This window comes from Triticum dicoccoides, chromosome 4A (genome assembly GCF_002162155.2).
Source record: "Triticum dicoccoides isolate Atlit2015 ecotype Zavitan chromosome 4A, WEW_v2.0, whole genome shotgun sequence".
Classification (NCBI taxonomy): domain Eukaryota; kingdom Viridiplantae; phylum Streptophyta; class Magnoliopsida; order Poales; family Poaceae; genus Triticum; species Triticum dicoccoides.
Genome location: NC_041386.1, coordinates 729945788 through 729956497, shown reverse-complemented (window position 1 = coordinate 729956497; position 10710 = coordinate 729945788). Strand labels below are relative to the sequence as shown.

Sequence of the window (10710 nt, the reverse complement as noted above, 5' to 3'; positions counted from 1 at the left end):
CTATATAAAAAACTACTCAGAAATAAATAGAAGCAAACATAGTTGTGATTAACTTTACTTAAAAAATGAGCATAGATGCTTATTTTTAATGACTTATTACAATTCATAAATAAATAGAAAAAAATAGTTGTGATTAACTTAACTAAAAAATGAGCATAGATGCTTATTTTTAATGACTTATTACAACTTAGAAATAAAAAGAAAAAAAATAAATATAGCAGAAAAGAAAAAAATATATATAAAAAACTGCTCAGAAATGAGCATAGATGCGCTTATAGAGAAAATTCAACCTAAATTCATAATGAATTTCTACTAATTTCAGAGAAATTCACATGAATTTAGATTAAATTTCCTATATAATGGCATCTATTTTCATTTTTAGAGGAGCTCAACAAAGGGAGAGAGGGAGGGGCTTATAAATCGGTCTGATTCCCCTTCGGTTGGCGAGGTGGGACTAAACTCTGACCGCAACGAGGGCCAACCCTTTAGTACTGGTTGGTGGCTTGAACCGGGACTAAAGGGCAGCCTTTGGTCCCGGTTCGTCCCACCAACCGGGACCAATGGTGGTGGGCCAGGAGCGAGGCACATTGGTCCCGGTTCATCCCACCAACTGGGACCAAAAGGTCCAGACGAACCGGGACCAATGGCCCATGTGGCCCGGCCGGCCCCCGGGGCTCACGAACCGGGTCCAATGCCCCCATTGGTCCCGGTTCTGGGTTGAACCGGGACTAATGGGCTGACCTGGCCTGGACCATTGCCCCCTTTTCTACTAGTGGATGTCTCCCTTTTTGTTTGTCCATGCTTTTTTATTTTTGTAACAAGTAGGTTTGTTAACATGTCTGGAAATGTGTCTGAGAGCTTTGGCACTGGTGATTCAACCGGTCCACCTTTTGGTAGGTGATCAAAAGTGTGGGAACACTTTGAGCAAGAATTGGTAATGGTAGAGAATATTCTTACAGCTGTCTACAAGTACCGCAAGCTAAAGCCGACAAGCAATGACATATCTGGAATGAGTAACCTATTGAATCACATTTCTAAGTCATGCCGAAAGAGTGAAGCTGCAAATAGGAATCGGTGTGTCGCTACCCTTAAGAAGAAACGATCGTATGTTGGATATGTCTTCGCACCTTAAAGAAGTCAAAGACTATTGACCAAGTATTGTATCCATGTCGAGGTCCCATTAAGAAAATTGAGGACTCTTACTTTGATGAGTGGATGAAATGAATGCAACCAACCTTCAAAGTACTTGGTCGTAAAACAATTCGCAATGATTGCCTTCTTACACATGAGGAAATGAAGAAAGAGTTGCCCACTTAGTTGTAGTGTCTTGATTCTCATGTATGCCTGACAACTGTTCAGAAGTTAGGGTATATGTGTATTACTATGCACTATATTGATGGCAACTTCATCTTGTGAAAGAAGATTCTTTCTTTGAAGGTTGTTAAGTATCCACATACAAATGCAGCCATCATAGAGACTCTTACTAGGTGACTTACATAATGGGGCACCATACACAAATTACTTACCTGACATTGGACAATGCACCAAAAAAATACAAAGGCAATTTTTTTGGTCAATAAGTACCATGACTTGCTCTTTGTTGCGGTGAATTTTCATGTGAGATGTTGTGCACACATTCCAAATCTCTTGGTTTAGGATGGATTAACACATATCAAAAAGTCAATAGAGAAGATTCGGGACCTTTTAAGGAAGATTCATCACCCTCAAGGGTCCAAAAATTCCATGAGATCACCAAAAATAAAGAACTATTAGAGAAGGCCGATCTATTTATTGATAGTCCAACTCATTGAAACTCTAAATACAAAACTCTCAGGCAAGCTACCAAGGCTAAGGCGGTCTTGAATAGTTATGCGAGTAACAATGGTGCGCTAGCACCAGACGCGACTGAGTGGGTGAATGTTGAAGTCATCTGGGGTTTCCATAAAGCTTTTGAAGAAGCTAAAAATGCAGTCTTGAGCGCTAGAACACCCAGTGCAAATTTCTTCCTACATATGGTTCTGTGCATCCACCAATTTTTTTTTGCCATCGCAGAACTTCATTAAGAGAATCCATGTGAAATCACACTACATCGAGGCCAATGCCATTATTCTTTCCCACAAGATGTTCGACACACCGATGTTGAACCGCACCAAGGTGGAGGCAACGACACAAACGGTATGTGCTGTCGTGAACTTGCTCCAACCTCACCTTGTTTGCATGTAAAGAAATTCTATTATGTAGTTGCGGAGGTGGAGATCATATGTCTTTGTTGTCAGTACGAGAAGGCCATGAAGCTTGCTAAGGAGGAAAGGGTGTTGAACGCCTCCTACATAGAGGTGGTGGAGCCGTTGAAGGCTGCCACCAAGACTTGGTTAGAGATGGACTTCCTTCGCGAGCAGGTGGTAGAGGTCGTCGAGATTCGATCTGCCAATGAGACCCTGCATATTACCATGTCCGAGATGACTGTAGATGCGCCGGTTCAATAACATATGCTCAACTATGCCCTTGACGCTAAGGAGACGGCGATGGAGGTTGAGGTGGGACAGGCCAAGGAAACCTCCAACAGTAACTATTTGGCTTATAGATGAGAGTTCTGATCCATTTGATCATGGTAGAAGAATTTTGCCATTCTGCCCTTGTCCTTTTTGTGTAGGCATCCTACTCACAAAGAAGTACAAGCATACCTCTAAGTTACTTTGTAGCGCATCTTACCTAATCACGGACGCAGTCCTTGGATCCAATTGTATCCTAGAGGAAGGCAAAGTAGAGCAGTGGAAGAAAGCACAAGATTGTGCTGCAGACTTTAGGGCTGCTACGTTGAAGACTTGCGCCATGTTGTGGCCCGAGGAACAACTCAACGACAACACAACCATACTCACGAGGCTTTTGGAGCGCGACATGTCATAGCTCTGGAGGTGGAAGATGCCGGTCACCCGTGAAGGAGCTCGAATGGATCTTGAAAGAGTCATCACCCAGTACCGAATGATTAAGTTGGGTAAAGTGCACAAGGGTGTTTCTCCCGAAGAGCTCGATATCGAGGCACTAGTCTGGAAGGTGGAGCTAGCGGCATTGTAGTTGGCGCCCTATTGCCCTTTGTCCGAGCACATGGAAGATCTCCGTACAGAGAAGAAGTAGATTAGGTCTTTCATGTATGAATACTTTTGGGATGCCATATTGAATTATATTTTTAACTTCATGAGTTATGTCTAAGTGTTTTCACTTATTATGCGCCAGAGCCTTTCTATATGCAATCTAGCTTCTAACTTTTGCTCTTACCATCCGGACAACTGCAATGCAACTTTAGTTGTGGACGAAGAGTGGGACTTCTACGGAAATGTACATATATTCTTGGGTCTTTACAGTAAGACAAAAACATCAAAGCTCTGGCTAAGCCAGGCTACTGCGCAACCAGTGGGTGGTGGAGTTAGCCCCCAAGGGTTGCTTGAGTGAATTTTAATAGTAAGATAATAAATAAAATAGAACTTAGCATGGAGCGAACAAATTTTATTTACTATTAATTTAATTTTTTTGGGATCAAACTAAGACGTAAAAAACTAAGCATACAAAGGTGTAAGTAAAAGCGACATAACAAGGAAATGTTCCAGGAGTTGTCGACAATCTTGGCAGTCTCTGGTTCTTCAATCTGCAAGCTCCGTCATGGGCTATGGTGAAGGGGCCTTCCTAGGGTGGAAAGAGCTTGTGCATCTCCTTCATGTACATGCCGAATGACAAGATCTCCAACGTGAAAGGTTTTGCCTCTCACTCAAGGACTATGGTAGCATCGGAGGTTCTGCTCATAGAGAACCGAGCGAGAGAGATCCTGTTCCTTAACTTCCTCGAGTCGACCGAGGCTGTCCTGGCATGCTACTCCCGTGTCTTCTTCAGCATAGGCTGTGACTCTAGCGGACTCACGAAGAACATCGCTCAACAGAACAACTTCTGTTCCTTAAACTATGAAGAAAGGGGTGTACGAGATGGATCTGTTCGGAGTTGTTCGAAGACCCAAATGACGGAGGGGAGCTATGCACCCCATAACCTCGTTTTCTTCTTGAGAGATGCATGGAGCCTTGGCTTTAGCCCAGAGAAGATGATTCTGCTTTTCTGTTTGATCTGCTCGGTTGACATCAAATATGTGCAATACATGCATAGCCGAGGGTGATACATTCATCCACGCAGAAGTCACAAAAGGCTTCCTCAGTGAAATGTGAGCCATTATCAATGATGATTCTACGTGAAACATCAAATATGTAGATTATGCTTTTGATGAACATGATGGGGTTAGTCGCATCATCTCTCTTGATAGGTTTGGTCTCAATCCACTTTGTAAACTTGTCCATTATGGCAAGATGGGTGAAGCCCCCTGGGGCAGTCGTTAGGGGTCCCACTATATCCACACCCCACATGGTGAAGGGCGAGGTGAGGGGAATGGTAATGAGTGACTTAGCTGATATGTGGAACTGCCAGGCAAACTTCTGACATCCAATGCAAGTGCGTACGATTAGCTCAGCGTCCGCCATAACGGTAAGCAAGAAGAAATCTTGACATAATGCTTTGGCTACAAAATCCCATGGTGGATCATGATGCCTGCATACACTATCATGGATGGTGCAAAGCAGAGCTCGGCCCTCCTTGATATACATCTCAAAAGCATAGAACAATGTTTTTCTTGATGAGTAGGAATTAATTAGGTCCTTTCCAAACCTCCCAAAAGATGCACAGTTTCAGTGGTCTAACATGTTTTAAATTAATTAATGTTTCATTAGTTTTGTGGAGCAGAAGTCTCAGTTTGACATGCATTAATTGGTGCCTAGTCAGACTCAAAATGCCAAGTTGGCCATGCACTGCAGCCATCATATGTGTCATCTATGTTTTTTATGGGGTAGGTCAATGTTTGTGCATGTCACCGTACACTTGTTGAAAGTATTGCATAGGTGGCCAACTGGCCATGCTACTGCTGTTGCTGAGAGTTCTTGGTGAAAGAATTGGTGGAAGCGTATGCCTCTGGCAGGGACACGTACGTGTTATATATAGCACAAGATTACATGGTTCGGCCGGTTGGTTATAGCCTTGACCTCTACTCCAAGATACACACAAGATAAGGAGATAGATATCAATCTAGTCTAACCACCGGCCATATTTACAACAGATAACACGCACACAATATTGACACAAGTTGACACGACTACAAGTCTATCATTTAACATCCTCCCTCAATCTGAACGTGTCAAGGTTGAGATTGTTCTTGAACGCTTGTAGTTGTCGAACTTGTAGAGGTTTTGTAAAACCATCAGCAACTTGATCTACTGTTGGAATGAATCTGATCTCTAGCATTTTTCTTGCAACTCTTTCTCTAACAAAATGAAAATCAATTTCTATATGTTTCGTCCTTGCATGAAACACAGGGTTAGCAGAAAGATATGTTGCTCCAAGATTATCACACCAGAGACAAGAGATGTGTGGTCTTTTGACACCCAACTCATCTAGTAGGGTTTCTACCCACATTACCTCAGCTGTTGCATTTGCAAGAGACTTATATTCTGCTTCAGTGCTAGAACGAGAAACTGTTGCTTGTTTCTTTGCATTCCATGATATGAGGTTAGAGCCAAAAAACACAGCAAACCCACCAGTAGATCTCCTATCATCAGGACATCCTGCCCAATCTGCATCAGAAAAAGCACTTACTGTCGTTGAAGGCGACTTGCATATTCTGAGACCTGTTCCAGCACTTCCTTGAATGTATCTCAAAATTCTCTTCACATCTGTCCAGTGTAAGGATGTGGGAGCATGCAAGAACTGACAAACCTTATTAACAGAGTAAGCTATGTCAGGTCTTGTTAAGGTTAAATATTGAAGTGCACCAACTATACTTCTGTATTTGGTTCCTTCTTCTGGACTCAATCTTTCCCCTTCATGTAACGACATTTTTCAGTTGTAGACAGAGGTGTGCTTGCAGGTTTGCAATCCTTCATGCCTACACGTTTGATTATGTCTCTAGCATATTTCTCTTGAGTTAGCAGAATACCATCATGTGCCTTTTTAACTTCAATGCCTAGGAAGTAACTTAGCTCTCCTAGATCCTTAAGAGCAAACTCATTTTTCAAATTCTTAAGTAAAGCTGAGGTGGCTTCTTGTGATGAGCTAGCAACAATTATATCATCTACATAAATGAGCATGAATATGATCACCTTCCCTTTCTTGAAGAAGAACAAAGAAGTATCTCCCTTTGAGGGTCGAAAGCCAAGTTGTTGCAGTTTCATACTCAATCTAGAGTACCAAGCCCTGGGTGCCTGTTTCAAGCCATACAGAGCTTTGTCCAATTTACACACATGTTGAGATTTCATACCATCCACAAAACCGGGTGGTTGTCGCATATAGACCTCTTCCTCGAGAACGCCATGCAAGAACGCATTCTGTACATCCAATTGACGAAGGCTCCATCCCCTGCAGACAGCAATGGACAAAACAAGCCTGATAGTAGCTGCCTTCACAACAGGACTAAAGGTGTCCTCATAATCAATACCATAGCGTTGTTTGAACCCTTTAGCAACTAGTCTAGCTTTATATCTGTCTATGGTGCCATCAGAATTCCTTTTTATTTTGTACATCCATTTACAATCTATAACATTTCTTCCTCGTTTAGGTGGAACTAGATGCCAAGTGTGATTTCTCATAAGTGCATCATACTCTATCTCCATCGCATGTTTCCATTTTTTATCATTTCAAGCTTCTGTTAAATCTCTTGGATCTCTAGTAGCAGCAAAGTTCACAAACTTGAATTTTTTATCATACCTAGCTGTTCCATCTTTAGGAACAAGTGGTTTGAAGATACCTTTCTGCGAGTGTGTATTGGGCCGTCCTATATTCACAGGAGATCCTGTTTCCGCAGAAGATCCAGTACCTCGTACCTCTGACGTGCGCGCCGGCAGATCTCCCTCGACTGCCGCTCGGTCGGGCGTGGGATCACGCGCTGGTGGCGACACCGTTGGGTCAGACCCACGTGCAGGCGATGGCCCATGTGCATGCGACGGCGCGCCAGGCAACACGCGCCGAGGAGACCGTGCGCCGCCAACATCATTGCGGGGCGACGTCGATGGGTCAGGCCCACCGCGTGGGATCACACCGGCCGACGCGGTTTCTCCAGGCCGCGCGCCCGTCTCACGCCGCGTGTCGCGTCCCGACCCGCCAGCCCCAGGTCCACCATCCGCGGACCTGGCGGTGGCGACAGGATCCGTCTAGGGATCCGTCCGCGCAGAAGATGCGCTGCCAGGGGATCTCTCGGGATCTGAGACAGCCAGAAAATCCCCCTCGTGTCCAGTGCCAACCTGGTTTGGACCTATTTGCTGCATAAAATCATAGACCGGACCAAGATTTTCTACCGCATTTTCTGCACTTTGCTCTGCAACACACTCATCAGGATTAGTAGTACTATTAATCACATGATCATCATTCATCAAGATTTTCTCCCCCATGATCAGAAGGATTAAGCAACTCCGGTGATAAAAGGAGAATTTCAGCACGCAGCCTAGCACCTGCATTAGGATGGAGAGTGGAAAAGAGAAAAGTGTTTTCATCAAACACTACATCCCTAGAAATATAAACTCGTCCTGTAGATATGTCAAGACATTTATAGCCTTTGTGCAGGTTACTATATCCAAGGAATGTGCATTGTTTGGAGCGGAACTGAAGTTTATGATTATTGTACGGTCGTAGATTAGGCCAGCACGCGCATCCAAAGATGCGGAGAGATGAATAATTTGGAGTGTCACCGAATAGGCGAGTGAGAGGATTTTCAAAATTTATGACTTTGCTAGGCATCCTATTGATTAGATAGGTGGCAGCAATGAAGGCCTCATCCCAGAACTTTAATGGCATGGAGGCTTGAGCAAGCAATGACAAACCAACCTCGACAATATGTCGATGTTTACGCTCAGCTGACCCATTCTGCTGATGAGCGTGAGGATAGGAGACATGATGTGATATTCCAATTTTTGTGAAAAAAGAATTCAACTTCTCATATTCTCCACCCCAATCCGTTTGAACGGCAATAATTTTTCTATCGAATTGTCTTTCAACAAGGTTTTGAAAGTCATGAAATTTCTGAAAAACTTCAGACTTATGTTTGATTAGATAGATCCAGGTAAATTTACTGAAATCATCAATGAAACTCACGCAGTATTTTTTTCTTCCTACGGTTTCAATGGCAGGACCCCATACATCAGAGAAAATGAGTTCCAAAGGAAACTTGGATTCACTAAAAGATTTTGGATAAGGCAACTGGTGACTTTTTCCTTTTTGGCATGCGTCACAAACAAGATTATTCTCATTATTACTGACACACGGGAGTTTATTCTCACTAAGAATCTTCCTAACAACAATGGAAGATGGATGACCAAAACGTCGGTGCCACCAGTCCCAAGATGGTCTAGTGACACTTAGCACTTGCTTCCTGACGTTTCCTCCGGTGTGTTTGACAGGATAGAGACCTCCTCTACCCCTGCCTCGAAGAAGGACCCTCCTCGTTTCCAGATCCTTTACAAGGAAAAAGTGAAGGTGAATTTCAACAAAGGTATCATTATCAATGGCAAGTTTACTTGCAGAAATTAGATTCTTTGTGGCCTCCGGAACATGAAGAACATCATTCAAAAGAAGATCACGATCAGGGGTTGAAATAGTTGTATGACCAATGTGATCCATAGTCATACCTGATCCGTTTGTGGTGTGGATTTGTTCGCCGCCGGTGTACCTCTCCCGGACGGTCAGCTTCTCCAAGTCGCTGGTGATATGGTCAGTAGCTCCGCTGTCCATATACCAGTTCGTGTCCACGCCGTACTGGGGAGCCGCCGCCATGTTCGCCGAGCGCTCTTCCCCTCCTTGATAGGAGGTGTCGTAGCGCTTCCAGCACTTCCATGCTGGATGCCCGAGCTTGCCGCAGATCTGACGGGCAACCTTAGCAGCGGGATTGTTGTTGTAGTTCCCGTCGCCACCGCCATTGTTGCCCCCCATGTTGCCGCGGTTCGGCTGCTTGTTGAAGTTGCCGCAGCCGCGGTCACCACCGCCGCCGCCGCCGCCACCGCCTTGCTTGGGGCAGTTGCGGCCGTGGTCACCACCGCCGCCGCCGTTGTTGTTGTTCTGGTTGTTGAAGCGTCCGCGGGAGGCCGCGTTTGCAGAGGACTGGGAGGATCCGCCACGCAGATTCATACGTGTCTCGAAGCTCAGGAGCTGCGAGTACAGCTCAGGGACGGTCACCGGCTCGACCCGAGAGCACATGGCAGAGACCACGGGATCGAACTCCTCGTCGAGTCTAGCAAGGATATGAGACACAATATCCTCCTCATCTACTTTCTTTCCTGAAGCAACAAGTTAATCACATAAAGTTCTAATCTTACCAACATATTCAGTGATGTTGGAGTTGCCCTTCTGAAGGTTCGCCAGTGCAATTCTGACGTTGACGGTGCGGGCGCGGGTGTGCGAGGTCAGCATGCCCTGCACCGTGTTCCAGAGCTCGGCGGCGGTGTGGCAGGTTGCCACTTGGATGGCCATCTCGCGCGGCAGGGAGGACAACAAGTAGGAGAACACCTGCTGATCCTTCGCGTACCACGCGGAGAACTCCAGGTTGGGTGCCTTCGACTTGGTCTTGCCATCGTCGGAGGTAACTTCAACGTTCCGAGGAGGCACTACCTGGTCGATGTCGAGGTAGCCCTGCAGCTGTGCCCCTCTGATCGCCGAGAGCACAGTTGCGCGCCATAGCGCCTCGTTCCCTCTCGTGAGCTTCTCGGTGACGCTGTGCACAAATGGTGACAAGGGGAAGGAGGTGGAGCTTGAAGACGTCGCCATGGATGTGAGCGAGGCAGGCTCTGATTACCATGAAAGAATTGGTGGAAGCGTATGCCTCTGGCAGGGACGCGTACGTGTTATATATAGCACAAGATTACATGGTTCGGCCGGTTGGTTATAGCCTTGACCTCTACTCCAAGATACACACAAGATAAGAAGATAGATATCAATCTAGTCTAACCACCGGCCATATTTACAACAGATAACACGCACACAATATTGACACAAGTTGGGACTCAGGTTTCCTCCCACACATCATTTTTTCTAGGTGGAGTTCTTGTATAGCTAGCTGTTTTTCTTTTCTCGAAAAGGAGGCTCAAACCCATGCCTCTCCATCATTATGAATTTTTGATGCACACAACCATTTCTTATTAATTATTACATTTGTTCCAAATTATTTGCCATCTATATCTAGACATATCTAAGACAAGTAATTCGGGACGGAGGGTGTATTAAGCATAGTACAGAACAAATGCAACCACAACCAGACAATTATAAGACATGAAGCATAATCTATTTAATCCTTCCTACATGCTGGTTTAGCTGTCTGATGGCAAACACATATTAAGGACTGATGCTATGCAACCCGAATTTGATCATTCTCAACTGTGGCACTACACATATATCTAATAAATTTTAATAAAAAATTCATTTTCTTGAATATATAACTAATTAAGAGCCCTAGAGCCAAGTTGAAGGTTTCCATCTCTTCCTTGTCCTCAATTAATTAGTTGGTAAAGGATAGATATATACATACTCCCTTCGTCCGAAAAAACTTGTCCCAAGCTTGATACATCGATTTTAGGGACAAACCTTTTCGGACGGAGGGAGTACATATGAAAGGACCTGGTGTTGAACAAATTATCTTTAGTCCAT

At 44.6% G+C, this 10710-nt stretch overlaps 1 pseudogene; it reads right to left on the bottom strand.

Moving 5' to 3' along the window:
* Window positions 1-9203: 9203 nt before the first annotated feature.
* LOC119290327 lies at window positions 9204-9342 on the bottom strand (annotated as a pseudogene).
* Window positions 9343-10710: the final 1368 nt, after the last annotated feature.